General features: G+C 52.4%; 1 pseudogene across 1 annotated transcript in view; it reads left to right on the top strand.

Moving 5' to 3' along the window:
• Positions 1 to 16,307, top strand: part of LOC311122027 (WD repeat and FYVE domain-containing protein 3-like) — a 46,467-nt pseudogene extending 30,160 nt beyond the window's left edge. Inside the window, exons 9-14 of the transcript XR_014615950.1 lie at positions 1 to 172; positions 9,242 to 9,513; positions 9,978 to 10,184; positions 12,170 to 12,253; positions 15,022 to 15,217; positions 16,269 to 16,307. The exon at positions 1 to 172 is cut by the window's left edge and continues 22 nt beyond it. The product of XR_014615950.1 is annotated as a WD repeat and FYVE domain-containing protein 3-like (transcript). The remainder of the gene's footprint in view (positions 173 to 9,241; positions 9,514 to 9,977; positions 10,185 to 12,169; positions 12,254 to 15,021; positions 15,218 to 16,268) is intronic.
• The last annotated feature ends 3 nt before the right edge of the window (positions 16,308 to 16,310 follow it).

The following is a 16,310-nucleotide window of genomic DNA, read 5'->3' on the forward strand; positions in this document are numbered from 1 at the left end:
TGCGCGGTGCGTCCACAACATAGTGAAGTATGGTCAGTGCAGGGAGCATGCTCTGATGATCATTCAGCAGCTGGTACTGTCCTCCAGTGGAGATGATGACATGGGAACGCTGCTGGGCCTGATGCACTCTGCCCCCTCTACTGAACTACAGCTCAAAACAGACATACTGCAGGTGAGACACACACCTACACAGGTACCTACAGCTCAAAACAGACATACTGCAGGTGAGACACACACCTATACAGGTACCTAGAGCTCAAAACAGACATACTGCAGGTGAGACACACACCTATACAGGTACCTACAGCTCAAAACAGACATACTGCAGGTGAGACACACACCTACACAGGTACCTACAGCTCAAAACAGACATACTGCAGGTGAGACACACACCTACACAGGTACCTACAGCTCAAAACAGACATACTGCAGGTGAGACACACACCTATACAGGTACCTACAGCTCAAAACAGACATACTGCAGGTGAGACACACACCTACACAGGTACCTACAGGTCAAAACAGACATACTGCAGGTGAGACACACACCTACACAGGTACCTACAGCTCAAAACAGACATACTGCAGGTGAGACACACACCTATACAGGTACCTACAGCTCAAAACAGACATACTGCAGGTGAGACACACACCTACACAGGTACCTACAGCTCAAAACAGACATACTGCAGGTGAGACACACACCTACACAGGTACCTACAGCTCAAAACAGACATACTGCAGGTGAGACACACACCTACACAGGTACCTACAGCTCAAAACAGACATACTGCAGGTGAGACACACACCTACACAGGTACCTACAGCTCAAAACAGACATACTGCAGGTGAGACACACACCTATACAGGTACCTACAGCTCAAAACAGACATACTGCAGGTGAGACACACACCTACACAGGTACCTACAGGTCAAAACAGACATACTGCAGGTGAGACACACACCTACACAGGTACCTACAGCTCAAAACAGACATACTGCAGGTGAGACACACACCTATACAGGTACCTACAGCTCAAAACAGACATACTGCAGGTGAGACACAGACCTACACAGGTACCTACAGCTCAAAAAAGACATACTGCAGGTGAAACACACCTACACAGGTACCTACAGCTCAAAACAGACATACTGCAGGTGAGACACACACCTATACAGGTACCTACAGCTCAAAACAGACATACTGCAGGTGAGACACACACCTACACAGGTACCTACAGCTCAAAACAGACATACTGCAGGTGAGACACACACCTACACAGGTACCTACAGCTCAAAACAGACATACTGCAGGTGAGACACACACCTACACAGGTACCTACAGCTCAAAACAGACATACTGCAGGTGAGACACACACCTATACAGGTACCTACAGCTCAAAACAGACATACTGCAGGTGAGACACACACCTATACAGGTACCTACAGCTCAAAACAGACATACTGCAGGTGAGACACACACCTATACAGGTACCTACAGCTCAAAACAGACATACTGCAGGTGAGACACACACCTACACAGGTACCTCAAAACAGACATACTGCAGGTGAGACACACACCTACACAGGTACCTTCAGCTCAAAACAGACATACTGCAGGTGAGACACAGACCTACACAGGTACCTACAGCTCAAAACAGACATACTGCAGGTGAGACACACACCTACACAGGTACCTACAGCTCAAAACAGACATACTGCAGGTGAGACACACACCTATACAGGTACCTACAGCTCAAAACAGACATACTGCAGGTGAGACACACACCTACACAGGTACCTACAGCTCAAAACAGACATACTGCAGGTGAGACACACACCTACACAGGTACCTACAGCTCAAAACAGACATACTGCAGGTGAGACACACACCTACACAGGTACCTACAGCGTTTCTGCTGCATTCATTTAGCTGTGGCGCTGCGCCACGGCAAAATTGCCGCCACTGCAATTACAATTTTTTAAAGCACCTTTTTTTTTTTTTTTTTTTTTTTGGGAACATCGTAGTATTTCTACCAAAACACACTTTCGATAAAAAAGTTTTGTTATGTACATTATCATCTCTCCAGGTAAAACACTGTGGCAGCCGAACCTGCCTGCACGCAAAGCACAGAGCACTGTCCTTGAGACGTTGCGCTAGTTCACTGTCACTGGAGAGACCCGTAGAGACAGGCTGAGCACCAAGTCACGGAATACATATTAGGATATTTTCGTTCCTCCTCCTCCTCCTCCTCAGACCTCACTCCTCCCCTAGACACGTCTCAAGCAGTTTTGCCATGGGGTTGGGTTGCAGTTTTGCCATGGGGTTGGGTTGCAGTTTTGCCATGGGGTTGTGTTGCAGTTTTGCCATGGGGTTGTGTTGCAGTTTTGCCATGGGGTTGTGTTGCAGTTTTGCCATGGGGTTGTGTTGCAGTTTTGCCATGGGGTTGTGTTGCAGTTTTGCCATGGGGTTGTGTTGCAGTTTTGTAGCTAATTTCCTGCAATTCTACACATTTTGCCCTGAGGCTGAGAGAAAATGTTGCTGTTTTAAAGCTAATTTCATGCAATTTGTCAAGGGCTGAGGTGTATGGTGTGTGGAAGTCAGGCGCAGGACACCGAAGCTAGTCCAACAAAGTTTACTAAAGTTCTCCAACAGGCAAAAATACAGAGAACGGCCTCAACAATAAACAGAGGCGAGCAAATACGCAAACTGTGCGTAAAACAATAAACACGAAAACAGGTACAAAACACGCAGCACAACGGACAGGCGAAAAACAACACACAATCTAGCCTAAGCAAAACAAGGAACTTATAGGACAAGTAATCAACACACAAACGGACACAGGTGTAAAAGACAGACGAAAGCAATCACACCAAGAAACATAGAGCGGTGGCAGCTAGTACTCCGGGGACGGTGAACGCCGAAGCCTGCCCGAACCAGGAGGAGGAGCAGTCTCGGCAGAATCCGTGACAGTACCCCCCCCTTGACGCGCGGCCTCGGGGACGGCCAGGAGGACGCGGACCCGGGCGCGTGGGATGCCCACGGTGGAACTCAGTCAGGAGGGATGGATCGAGGATGTCCCTCCTGGGAACCCAGCACCGTTCCTCCGGACCGTACCCCTCCCACTCCACGAGATACTGGAGACCACTCATCCGGCGCCTCGAGTCCAAGATGGTCCGGACCCTGTACGCCGGGGCCCCCTCGATGTCCAAAGGGGGCGGAGGGGTCTCTCCTATCTCATCTTCTTGGAGTGGGCCAGCTACCACCGGCCTGAGAAGAGACACATGGAACGAGGGGTTAATATTTTTGTACTCAATAGGCAGTTGTAACCTGTAACACACCTCGTTCAACCTTCTCAGGACTTTGAAGGGCCCCACAAACCGCCGACCCAGCTTCCGGCAGGGCAGGCGGAGGGGCAGGTTTCGAGTCGAGAGCCAGACTCGATCTCCCGGTGCGTACACCGGTCCCTCACTGCGGTGGCGATCGGCGCTCGCCTTTTGTTGACGGATGGCACGCTGCAGATGGACATGGGCAGCGTCCCACGTCTCCTCCGAGCGCCGAATCCACTCGTCCACCGCAGGGGCCTCGATCTGGCTCTCGTGCCATGGTGCCAGGACCGGCTGATAACCTAAAACACACTGGAAAGGTGTTTTACTTTGGTGGAGGAGTGGCGGAGAGAGTTCTGGGCCATCTCTGCCCAGGGGATGAACCTAGACCACTCCTCCGGCCGGTCCCGGCAATAGGACCTCAAAAACCTACCCACATCCTGGTTGACACGTTCAACCTGCCCATTGCTCTCTGGGTGGTACCCCGAGGTAAGGCTTACCGAGACCCCCAAGCGTTCCATGAACGCCCCCCAAACTCTGGAGGTGAACTGGGGCCCTCGGTCAGACACAATATCCTCGGGGACCCCATAGTGCCGGAACACATGGGTAAATAGGGCCTCAGCGGTCTGTAGGGCAGTAGGGAGACCTGGCATTGGGAGGAGACGACAGGCGTTGGAAAACCGATCCACAACGACCAAAATGGTGGTATTCCCCTGGGAGGGGGGTAGGTCGGTCACAAAATCCACCGATAGGTGGGACCATGGTCGTTGTGGAACGGGCAGGGGATGTAACTTACCCCTGGGCAAATGTCTAGGCGCCTTACACTGGGCGCACACCGAGCAGGAGGAGACATAAACCCTCACATCCTTAGCTAACGTTGGCCACCAGTATTTCACGCTAAGGCAGTGCACTGTCCGGCCAATACCTGGATGTCCAGAGGAGGGTGATGTATGAGCCCAATAGATAAGACGATCACGCACCTCGAGCGGAACGTACGTCCGCCCCACAGGACACTCGGGGGGAGTAGGGTCGGTACGCAGTGCCCGCTCGATTTCCGCATCGACCTCCCATACCACCGGAGCCACCAGACAAGACTCCGGTAGTATGGAAGTAGGCTCAATGGACCTCTCCTCTGTGTCATACCGCCGGGACAGGGCATCTGCCTTACCGTTCTGGGACCCTGGGATGTATGTGATCTTAAAAACAAACCGGGTCAGGAACATGTTCCACCTAGCCTGACGAGGGTTCAATCTCCTAGCTGCCCGGATGTACTCCAGGTTACGGTGATCAGTCAGAATGAGGAAAGGGTGTTGAGCCCCCTCAAGCCAATGCCTCCACACCTTTAGGGCCTGGACTACAGCTAACAGCTCCCTGTCCCCAACGTCATAATTGCGCTCCGCCGAGCTGAGCTTCTTGGAGTAGAACGCACAGGGGCGGAGCTTAGGTGGCGTGCCGGACCGTTGTGACAGAACTGCCCCAATACCGGTCTCGGACGCGTCTACCTCTACTTGGAATGGCAAAGAGGGATCCGGATGCGCCAGCACCGGGGCCGAGGTGAACAGGTTCTTCAGTTTGACAAATGCCCTGTCCGCCTCAGCTGACCACTGCAAACGAACCGGAACCCCCTTTAGCAGGGACGTAATGGGAGCTGCAACCTGTCCAAAGCCCCGGATAAACCTCCGGTAGTAATTAGCAAAACCCAAGAACTGTTGCACCTCTTTTACAGTGGTTGGAGTTTGCCAATTACGCACGGCCGACACACGGTCTACCTCTATCTCCACACCAGACGCGGACAACCGATAACCCAAAAAGGAGACGGACTCCTGGAAGAACAGGCATTTCTCTGCCTTGACATACAAGTCATGCTCCAACAGTCTTCTCAACACTCGGCGCACCAGGGCTACATGCTCGGCTCGTGTAGAAGAGTACACTAGGATGTCGTCGATGTACACTACCACACCCTGCCCATGCATGTCCCGGAAAATCTCGTCAACAAAGGATTGGAAGACTGAAGGAGCATTCATTAGCCCGTATGGCATGACGAGATACTCGTAATGACCGAGGTGGTGCTAAATGCTGTTTTCCATTCATCCCCCTCCCTAATGCGCACCAGATTGTACGCGCTCCTGAGATCCAACTTTGTGAAGAACCGCGCTCCGCGTAGTGACTCCGTCATAGTCGCAATCAGAGGAAGAGGGTAACTGTACTTAACCGTGATCTGATTGAGACTACGGTAATCAATACACGGGCGCAAACCCCCGTCCTTCTTCTTCACAAAGAAGAAACTCGAGGAAACCGGGGAAGTGGAGGACCGTATGTATCCCTGTGCCAAGGACTCGGCTATGTAAGTCTCCATAGCCGCTGTCTCCTCTTGAGACAGGGGATACACACGGCTCCGCGGAAGAGCCGCTCCTGTTTGGAGATTTATCGCACAGTCCCCCTGTCTATGAGGTGGTAGCCGTGTTGCCCTCGCTTTGCTGAACACAAGTGCTAAGTCCTCATACTCAGGGGGAATGCGCATTGCGGGCACTTGGTTCGGACTCTCTACCGAGGTCGCCCCTAAGGAAACACCGAGACATCTCCCTACACACTGGGCAGACCACTCCATAAGAGCCCTCTGTTGCCACGCAATGGTAGGATCATGGGTGCTTAACCAGGGAAGTCCCAGCACCACGGGGTACGCAGGAGAGTCAATCAGATAAAACTGAATGATCTCCTCATGACCCCCCTGCGTCGTCATCTTAAGTGGTGCTGTGACCTCCCTGATCAGCCCCGACCCCAACGGCCGGCTGTCTAAGGCGTGGACAGGAAAGGGGGCTTCTACCGGCCGAAGGGGAATTCCTAACCTATAACAAAAAGCCCGATCAATAAAATTCCCAGCTGCGCCTGAATCTACTAGCGCCTTATGCTGGGAATGAGGTGCCACCTGTGGAAATCTCACAGGAATACTCATGTGACCAACAGAGAGCTCTGGGTAAGTGGGGCGCCTACTCACCTGAAATGACTCCCCAGTGCGTGACCTGTTGTCCCCTCTCCCAGGAGACCCTCCCCAGCACCTGGCCGCGGTGTGTCCTCCACGGCCACAATTGGTGCAGGGGATGGCCCCACTCGGGTTCTCTCTCCTCCTCTCTCTAGCGCCAGCACCCCCGAGCTCCATAGGAACCGGCTCGGAGGTGCTGGAGGGTGGAATGGACGACCCCCACTCGGGACGTCCGCGGGTAGCCAGCAGGGTGTCGAGCCGGATGGAGATGTCCACCAACTGGTCGAACGATAGGTTGGTGTCCCTGCAGGCCAGCTCACGACGAACGTCCTCTCGTAGGCTACACCGGTAATGGTCGATGAGGGCCCTCTCATTCCACCCCGCATCCGCCGCTAGAGTCCGGAACTCCAGGGCGAACTCCTGTGCGCTCCTCTTCCCCTGTCGGAGGTGGAACAGACGCTCCCCCGCCGCCTTCCCCTCAGGTGGGTGATCGAAGACTGCCCTGAAGCGGCGGGAGAACTCTGCGTATGTGATGGTAGCGGCGTCTATTCCCCTCCATTCGGCGTTGGCCCACTCCAACGCCTTGCCGGATAGACAGGAGATGAGGGCGGAGACGCTCTCGTATCCCGAGGGCGCTGGGTGTATGGTAGCCAGGTAGAGTTCCACTTGCAGGAGGAACCCCTGACACCCGGCTGCAGAACCGTCATATGCCCTCGGGAGCGAGAGCCGAATGCCGCTGGGTTCCGGTGCTGAGAGAGGAGGACTGGCCGTTGGTGATGGGATGATGTGAGAAGGCGTGGGCACCTCTCCAGTCACCAACCGGCGCAGAGTGTTGGACACCTCGTTCATGGCGGCCCCAAGTTGCCGGATCATGGTGTCTTGGTCGCTGATCCGATCCTCCAGCGACTTGGGTGCCGCCACTGCTCCTGCTGACTCCATGATGGTGTGTTGTTCTGTCAAGGGCTGAGGTGTAAGGTGTGTGGAAGTCAGGCGCAGGACACCGAAGCTAGTCCAACAAAGTTTACTAAATTTACCAAAAGGCGAAAATACAGAGAACGGCCTCAACAATAAACAGAGGCGAGCAAAATACGCAAACAGTGCGTAAAACAAATAAACACGAAAACAGGTACAAAACACGCAGCACAACGGACAGGCGAAAAACAACACACAATCTAGCCTAAGCAAAACAAGGAACTTATAGGACAAGTAATCAACACACAAACGGACACAGGTGTAAAAGACAGACAAAAGCAATCACACCAAGAAACATAGAGCGGTGGCAGCTAGTACTCCGGGGACGGTGAACGCCGAAGCCTGCCCGAACCAGGAGGAGGAGCAGTCTTGGCAGAATCCGTGACACAATTCTACACAATTTTCCATGAGGCAGAGAGAAATATTCGCAGTTTTAAAGCGAATTGTATTTTACTGTAATTCAAATGTTTTTGCCATGGCTTAGAACGTGTTCATATGCAATCTGGGGGGGAATATGCAATCTCTACTGTCTGTCTGTCTCTATTGGCCAATCTCTACTGTCTGTCTCTATTGGCCAATCTCTACTCTGTCTGTCTCTATTGGCCAATCTCTACTCTGTCTGTCTCTATTGGCCAATCTCTGCTCTGTCTGTCTCTATTGGCCAATCTCTACTGTCTGTCTGTCTCTATTGGCCAATCTCTACTCTGTCTGTCTCTATTGGCCAATCTCTACTCTGTCTGTCTCTATTGGCCAATCTCTGCTCTGTCTGTCTCTATTGGCCAATCTCTACTGTCTGTCTGTCTCTATTGGCCAATCTCTACTCTGTCTGTCTCTATTGGCCAATCTCTACTCTGTCTGTCTCTATTGGCCAATCTCTACTCTGTCTGTCTCTATTGGCCAATCTCTACTGTCTGTCTGTCTCTATTGGCCAATCTCTGCTCTGTCTGTCTCTATTGGCCAGTCTCTACTCTGTCTGTCTCTATTGGCCAATCTCTACTGTCTGTCTGTCTCTATTTGCCAATCTCTGCTCTGTCTGTCTCTATTGGCCAATCTCTACTGTCTGTCTGTCTCTATTGGCCAATCTCTGCTCTGTCTGTCTCTATTGGCCAATCTCTACTGTCTGTCTGTCTCTATTGGCCAATCTCTGCTCTGTCTGTCTCTATTGGCCAATCTCTACTCTGTCTGTCTCTATTGGCCAATCTCTACTCTGTCTGTCTCTATTGGCCAATCTCTACTCTGTCTGTCTCTATTGGCCAATCTCTACTCTGTCTGTCTCTATTGGCCAATCTCTACTCTGTCTGTCTCTATTGGCCAATCTCGACTCTGTCTGTCTCTATTGGCCAATCTCTACTCTGTCTGTCTCTATTGGCCAATCTCTACTGTCTGTATGTCTCTATTGGCCAATCTCTGCTCTGTCTGTCTCTATTGGCCAATCTCTACTCTGTCTCTATTGGCCAATCTCTACTCTGTCTGTCTCTATTGGCCAATCTCTACTCTGTCTGTCTCTATTGGCCAATCTCTACTCTGTCTGTCTCTATTGGCCAATCTCTACTGTCTGTCTGTCTCTATTGGCCAATCTCTACTGTCTGTCTGTCTCTATTGGCCAATCTATACTGTCTGTCTGTCTCTATTGGCCAATCTCTGCTCTGTCTGTCTCTATTGGCCAATCTCTACTCTGTCTCTATTGGCCAATCTCTACTCTGTCTGTCTCTATTGGCCAATCTCTACTGTCTGTCTGTCTCTATTGGCCAATCTCTGCTCTGTCTGTCTCTATTGGCCAATCTCTACTCTGTCTCTATTGGCCAATCTCTACTCTGTCTGTCTGTGAACCCCCTGAATCTGGCCGCTTTCTAGGATGCAGGCTTTTGTTCCAGCCCACACAACGTTGTCCCGAAGCTGTGGGACTCAGCGTCCTATATCTATTTCGTAACAACATTGATCACCCCCTCCTCCTCCTCCCAGGCTCTCCTGGCCGTGCTGAGAGAGAGCCACCGCACGCGGACCGTCTTCCGGAAGGTTGGCGGCTTCGTGTACGTCACGTCCCTTCTCGTCGCCATGGAGCGCTCGCTCTGCCAGCCACCACGTCACGGATGGGAGCGGGCCAATCAGAACCAGGTGTTTGAGCTCCTGCACACCGTCTTCTGCACGCTGACTGCTGCCATGCGATACGAACCCGCCAACTCGCACTTCTTCAGGACAGAGATCCAGTACGAAAAACTGGCAGACGCCATCAGGTAAAAAGGACATGTTTGATAAATCTCTCATTCTGTTTTCAGGTTTGTTTTTCACATTCGACAAACCCCATTCGATAGAACCCCACTTCGGCCCCGAACTTGAACCATCCACCCATAGGAAAACATTGAAAGCTGTCATTTGTGATTGTAGCTGATTGGTCAGCCAATTGAGGTGAGGTCTTACTTGCGTGTAATAGACAGACAGACAGACAGACAGACAGACAGACAGACAGACAGACAGACAGACAGACAGACAGTCATCCTTTACATGAGTCACATTCCTGTAAAATGTTGATGTTAAAAGGGCTTAATAAATTGCAATGACTGTAATGTTTGCTTTACCTACCTTAGCTTATGCACTCTGGATAAGAGTGTCTGCTAAATGACACAAATGGAAAGCTAAGTAAATCAAATTGATTGATTGATCTCGATTGATTGATTGATCCATGCCCCACCACCTCCAGGCTGCTGGGTTGTTTCTCTGAGGCCAAAAAGGTTGGAGCCACGGGGGTGTTCCCCTCCAACGCCCAGCCCTTCCTGAGGCTGCTGGAGGACGAGGGGGTTTCAGTCGGAGCAGGGGGCGAGAACGGAGACGGTGTCTGCCCCACCCTCAAACACTGCAGCAAACTCTTCATATACCTGTACAAGATGGCCACCGACTCCTTTGACAGGTATGTCAGTCACTCACTGAAACAGACTCCTTATATACAAGATGGCCACCGACTCCTTCGACGGGTATGTCAGTCACTCACTGAAACAGACTCCTTATATACAAGATGGCCACCGACTCCTTCGACAGGTATGTCAGTCACTCACTGAAACAGACTCAGTCAATTACTGAAGATCACAGTAATATCACCATTAAATATGAAACCAAACCAGGCCTAGCACCAAATATGGTTCCTCAAACCTTAAATAAAGGGTGGTTTTGGAGTCATTTTAACATTCCATGACAATCACATATTCAAAACTCGTACCGAACAATTCTCCATTCTGCTGTAGTCTGTAATGCAAAGCCCCCAGGTCAACACTTTTCGATACGGACTTCCTATCAATCGATCTCTTCTGAGACAAACAAGTCATACCTCAATACAGCAACATGGCAGTTGTGCAGCTGTGACTTGGCTATGCTGCCTTGTGAATGAAGAGCCTTTCTACCACACTGTTGTAGTGTAATGTACATGTAGCTTTAGCATTAGCCTCCTGGTAGTGTGCTAGCTAGCTATGCTCTGAGCGCTCTTCTCTTTCAGCCTTCTAACTAACAGCTTCCCTCCTTCCTCTCCTTCTCTCTGTCCTCTAACCTTTGTCGCTTCTGGCTGTGTGTGTTCCTGGCTGTGTGTGTTCCTGGCTGTGTGTGTTCCTGGCTGTGTGTGTTCCTGGCTGTGTGTGTTCCTGGCTGTGTGTTCCTGGCTGTGTGTGTTCCTGGCTGTGTGTTCCTGGCTGTGTGTGTTCCTGGCTGTGTGTTCCTGGCTGTGTGTTCCTGGCTGTGTGTGTTCCTGGCTGTGTGTGTTCCTGGCTGTGTGTGTTCCTGGCTGTGTGTGTTCCTGGCTGTGTGTGTTCCTGGCTGTGTGTGTTCCTGGCTGTGTGTGTTCCTGGCTGTGTGTGTTCCTGGCTGTGTGTGTTCCTGGCTGTGTGTGTTCCTGGCTGTGTGTGTTCCTGGCTGTGTGTGTTCCTGGCTGTGTGTTCCTGGCTGTGTGTGTTCCTGGCTGTGTGTGTTCCTGGCTGTGTGTGTTCCTGGCTGTGTGTGTTCCTGGCTGTATGTGTTCCTGGCTGTGTGTGTTCCTGGCTGTGTGTGTTCCTGGCTGTGTGTGTTCCTGGCTGTGTGTGTTCCTGGCTGTATGTGTTCCTGGCTGTGTGTTCCTGGCTGTGTGTGTTCCTGGCTGTGTGTTCCTGGCTGTGTGTGTTCCTGGCTGTGTGTGTTCCTGGCTGTGTGTTCCTGGCTGTGTGTGTTCCTGGCTGTGTGTTCCTGGCTGTGTGTGTTCCTGGCTGTGTGTTCCTGGCTGTGTGTTCCTGGCTGTGTGTGTTCCTGGCTGTGTGTGTTCCTGGCTGTGTGTGTTCCTGGCTGTGTGTGTTCCTGGCTGTGTGTGTTCCTGGCTGTGTGTGTTCCTGGCTGTGTGTGTTCCTGGCTGTGTGTGTTCCTGGCTGTGTGTTCCTGGCTGTGTGTGTTCCTGGCTGTGTGTTCCTGGCTGTGTGTTCCTGGCTGTGTGTGTTCCTGGCTGTGTGTGTTCCTGGCTGTGTGTGTTCCTGGCTGTGTGTGTTCCTGGCTGTGTGTGTTCCTGGCTGTGTGTGTTCCTGGCTGTGTGTTCCTGGCTGTGTGTGTTCCTGGCTGTGTGTGTTCCTGGCTGTGTGTTCCTGGCTGTGTGTGTTCCTGGCTGTGTGTGTTCCTGGCTGTGTGTTCCTGGCTGTGTGTGTTCCTGGCTGTGTGTGTTCCTGGCTGTGTGTGTTCCTGGCTGTGTGTGTTCCTGGCTGTGTGTGTTCCTGGCTGTGTGTGTTCCTGGCTGTGTGTGTGTGTGTCGTAAATGTGTCTGTGTGTGTCCATGTGTGTATTTTGAATGTGTGTGTGTTTGTGCATGCGCCCTGATGTGTGTATGTGTGTCCTGAATGTGTGTGTGTCCTGTGTCCTGTGTGTGTGTGTGTGTGTGTGTGTGGTGTTCAGTCGTTCGGAGCAAGTCCCCCCCTGCCTGACTCACGAGACCTCCCTGCCCTCCCCCTGGGGGACGCCAGCACTCGCCAGGAAGAGGTAGCTACTGCGCTCTGAACTTCTCCTCCCCCTCTTCCTCCTCCCCCTCTTCCTCCTCCGCCTCTCCCTGCTGCTCTCCACTCTTTCTTTCCCCTATGTCAGCTATTGCTGCTATGTCATGCTGCTCTGAACCAGACTCCCTCTCCAAAGCTCTTCTCTCGTTATCTGCTCTCTGCCCTCTCTTTCTGCCCTCTCTCTCTCTGCTAGTTCTGCTGACACCTTCCTTTAAGCCGTCTGCACTCCTCCTCTCTCCTCTCCTCTCCTCCTCTGCTCTCCTCTCCTCCTCTGCCCTGTCTCTCTCTCTGCTAGTTCTGCTGACACCTTCCTTTAAGCCGTCTGCACTCCTCCTCTCTCCTCTCCTCTCCTCCTCTGCTCTCCTCTCCTCCTCTGCCCTGTCTCTCTCTCTGCTAGTTCTGCTGATACCTTCCTTTAAGCCGTCTGCACTCCTCTCTCATCTCCTCTCCTCCTCTGCTCTGCTCTCCTCCTCTCTCCCCTCCTCCTCTCTGCTCTCCTCTCCCCTCCTCCTCTCTGCTCTCCTCTCTGCTCTCCTCCTCTCTTCCCTCCTCCTCTCTCCTCTCTCCCTTCCTCCTCTCTCCTCTCCTCCTCTCTCCTCTCCTCCTCTGCCCTGTCTCTCTCTCTGCTAGTTCTGCTGACACCTTCTTTTAAGCCGTCTGCACTCCTCCTCTCTGCTCTCCTCCTCTCTGCTCTGCTCTCCCCTCCTGCTCTCCTCCTCTCTCCCCTCCTCCTCTCTGCTCTCCTCTCTCCTCTCCTCCTCTCTGCTCTCCTCTCTCCTCTCCTCCTCTCTGCTCTCCTCTCTCCTCTCCTCCTCTCTGCTCTCCTTTACTCCTCTCTGCTCTCCTCTCCTCCTCTCTCCCCTCCTCCTCTCTGCTCTGCTCTCCTCTCCTCCTCTCTCCCCTCCTCCTCTCTTCTCTGCTCTCCTCTCCTCCTCTCTCCTCTCCTCCTCTCTCCCCTCTTCTCTGCTCTCCTCTCCTCTCTCTTCTACTCCTCTCTGCTCTCCTCTCTCCCTTCCTCCTCTCTGCTTTCCTCCTCTCTCCCCCTCCTCCTCTCTGCTCTCCTCCTCTCTTCCCTCCTCCTCTCTCTGCTCTGCTCTCCTCCTCTCTGCTCTCCTCCTCTCTCCTCTCCTCCTCTCTGCTCTCCTCCTCTCTCCTCTCCTCCTCTCTGCTCTCTCTCCTCTCCTCCTCTCTCCCCTCCTCTCTGCTCTCCTCCTCTCTGCTCTCCCCTCCTCCTCTCTCCTCTCCTCCTCTTTGCTCTGCTCTCCTCCTCTCTCTGCTCTCCTCCACTCCTCCTCTCTCCCCTCCTCTCTGCTCTCCTCCTCTCCTCCACTCTCCCCTCCTCTCTGCTCTCCTCCTCTCCTCTCTGCTCTCCTCTCCTCCTCTCCTCCTCTCCTCTCCTCCTCTACTCCTCTCTGCTCTCCTCCTCTCTCCCCTCCTCCTCTCTGCTCTCCTCTCCTCCTCTCTGCTCTCCTCTCCTCCTCTCCTCCTCTCCTCCTCTCTCCTCTCCTCCTCTCCTCCTCTCCTCTCTCCCCTCCTCCTCTTTGCTCTCCTCTCCTCCTGCATCAGCGTGGCTATGTTCTCTAATTACATGAGTACTCTTGCTGAAAACATCTCTGGTTTTCCAAAGTAAGGAGTACAGCAGCTTGGTGTGAGGACTAAGAGAGGAAGGAGACAGACAGGCAGACAGGCAGACAGACAGACAGACAGACAGGCAGACAGGCAGGCAGGCAGACAGACAGACAGACAGACAGACAGACAGACAGACAGACAGACAGACAGACAGACAGGCAGGCAGGCAGGCAGGCAGGCAGGCAGGCAGGCAGGCAGGCAGGCAGGCAGGCAGGCAGGCAGGCAGACAGACAGACAGACAGACAGACAGACAGACAGACAGACAGACAGACAGACAGACAGACAGACAGACAGACAGAGAGGCCGTGTTCAAGACTAAAAGCATCAATTTTGCTCAGTCACTGATCATCGACTGACTGATCTACAGATAACAATGTGTAGTTATTGAGGATGCAAGTAAATCAAAAATATGTCAGTCTGCAGTAAATCAATCAGTCTGCAGTCTGCAGTAAATCAGTCTGTCTGCAGTAAATCCATCTGTCTGCAGTAAATCTGTCTGTCTGCAGTAAATCCGTCTGTCTGCAGTAAATCAGTCTGTCTGCAGTAAATCCGTCTGTCTGCAGTAAATCAGTCAGTCTGCAGTAAATCAGTCAGTCTGCAGTAAATCAGTCAGTCTGCAGTAAATCAGTCTGCAGTAAATCAGTCAGTCTGCAGTAAAATCAGTCAGTCTGCAGTAAATCAGGCAGTCTGCAGTAAATCTGTCTGCAATCACCGACGACCATAATATTCACAGATCCATTCAGACACAGATCTGTGAAGAGAGAATCTGAGCCAGTCTGAACTGACCCTTTAACATCTCATGTTTAGTCTCTTCATGCTTTTCTATTCAATCCAACAGAGACACATTAATCAACAGAGACACATTAATCAACAGAGACACATTAATCAACAGAGACACATTAATCAACAGAGACACATTAATCAACATTTCAGTAAAAATCTCATATTTACCAAAGAGCTAATTTTCATCCATAATCCCTTTGAAAGGAGAGATTGGAATATATGTTCCGCTTTTATTTGGACTTTCATCGGAATCAACCCCACAATATTTTGGTAACACTTTATTTGGATAGTTCCCAATAGATCCAGGGTTTCATGTTCCACTAACTGTCCACCACCCCACAGGCAGGGCTACCAGGGAACATCAGGCCCCCCGGCAGGCGTCAGAGCCTTAACAGACCTGAACCTGAAACTACACCTGGCCAACTCTTCCTCCTCCTCCTCCTCCTCCTCCTCGTCGGACTCCGTGGTCATCCACCCGGGGGCGGGGCTAGCCATGCTGGACCTGCTGGCCTCCGTCAGCTCCGACAGCCAACCAGAGGTAAGTAAACAACAGGAGGGCACACCCACGTCCTGTGTCCTGGCCTCAGGATTAATTAATTAATGAACGTCTTCCTGTTCTCTCCTGAAAAAAATGACTTTCTCTCAGGGATACTAGTTGGTGCAATGGAATCAAGTTTACTGACACTTCCTCTTAGTCCAACCGAGGTGAATGAGGAACAAACCTTGTTCAACCCCTGTTGTACAAGAGTTCAATTTCCTCCAAGAACTGAATATCTCTGAATGTCTGAGTATCTTCCTTGTTCAGCTGAATCTCAACAACACTAGTCTAGAGAAATAAATGTCCAAAAGAAATCTCCCTCCATCCCTCCCCTCCCTCCTCTCCATTCCTCCTCTCCATCCCTCCCCTCCATTCCTCCCCTCTCTCTTCTCCATTCCTCCTCTCCATCCCTCCCCTCCATCCCTCCCCTCTCTCTTCTCCATTCCTCCTCTCCATCCCTCCCCTCCCTCCTCTCCATCCCTCCCCTCCCTCCCCTCCATCTCTCCTCTCCATCCCTCCCCTCCATTCCTCCCCTCTCTCTTCTCCATTCCTCCTCTCCATCCCTCCCCTCTCTCTTCTCCATTCCTCCTCTCCATCCCTCCCCTCCATTCCTCCCCTCTCTCTTCTCCATTCCTCCTCTCCATCCCTCCCCTCCCTCCCCTCCATCCCTCCTCTCCATCCCTCCCCTCCCTCCCCTCCATCTCTCCTCTCCATCCCTCCCTCCCCTCCCCTCCCTCCTCTCCATCCCTCCCCTCCCCTCCCTCCTCTCCATCCCTCCCCTCCATCCCTTCTCTCCTCTCCCTCCCTCCATCCCCTCTCTCTCCCCTACCTCTCTCCTTCCTTCCCTCTCTCTCTCTCCCTAACGCCCCCCTCTCCATCCCTCTCTCTCTCTCTCCCTAACGCCCCCCTCTCCATCCCTCTCTCCCTCCATCCCTCCTCTCCATCCCTCCCTCCCCCCTCTCCCTCCCTCCATCCCCTCTCTCTCCCCTACCTCTCTCCTTCCTTCCTTCCCTCTCTCTCTCTCCCTAACGCCTCCCTCTCTCCCTCCCAGAATGCCCAGGACCTCCAGCTAGCTGTAGCTAACATCCTGCAG

This window comes from Coregonus lavaretus (genome assembly GCF_964263955.1).
Source record: "Coregonus lavaretus genome assembly, contig: HAP1_SCAFFOLD_4119, whole genome shotgun sequence".
Taxonomy (NCBI): domain Eukaryota; kingdom Metazoa; phylum Chordata; class Actinopteri; order Salmoniformes; family Salmonidae; genus Coregonus; species Coregonus lavaretus.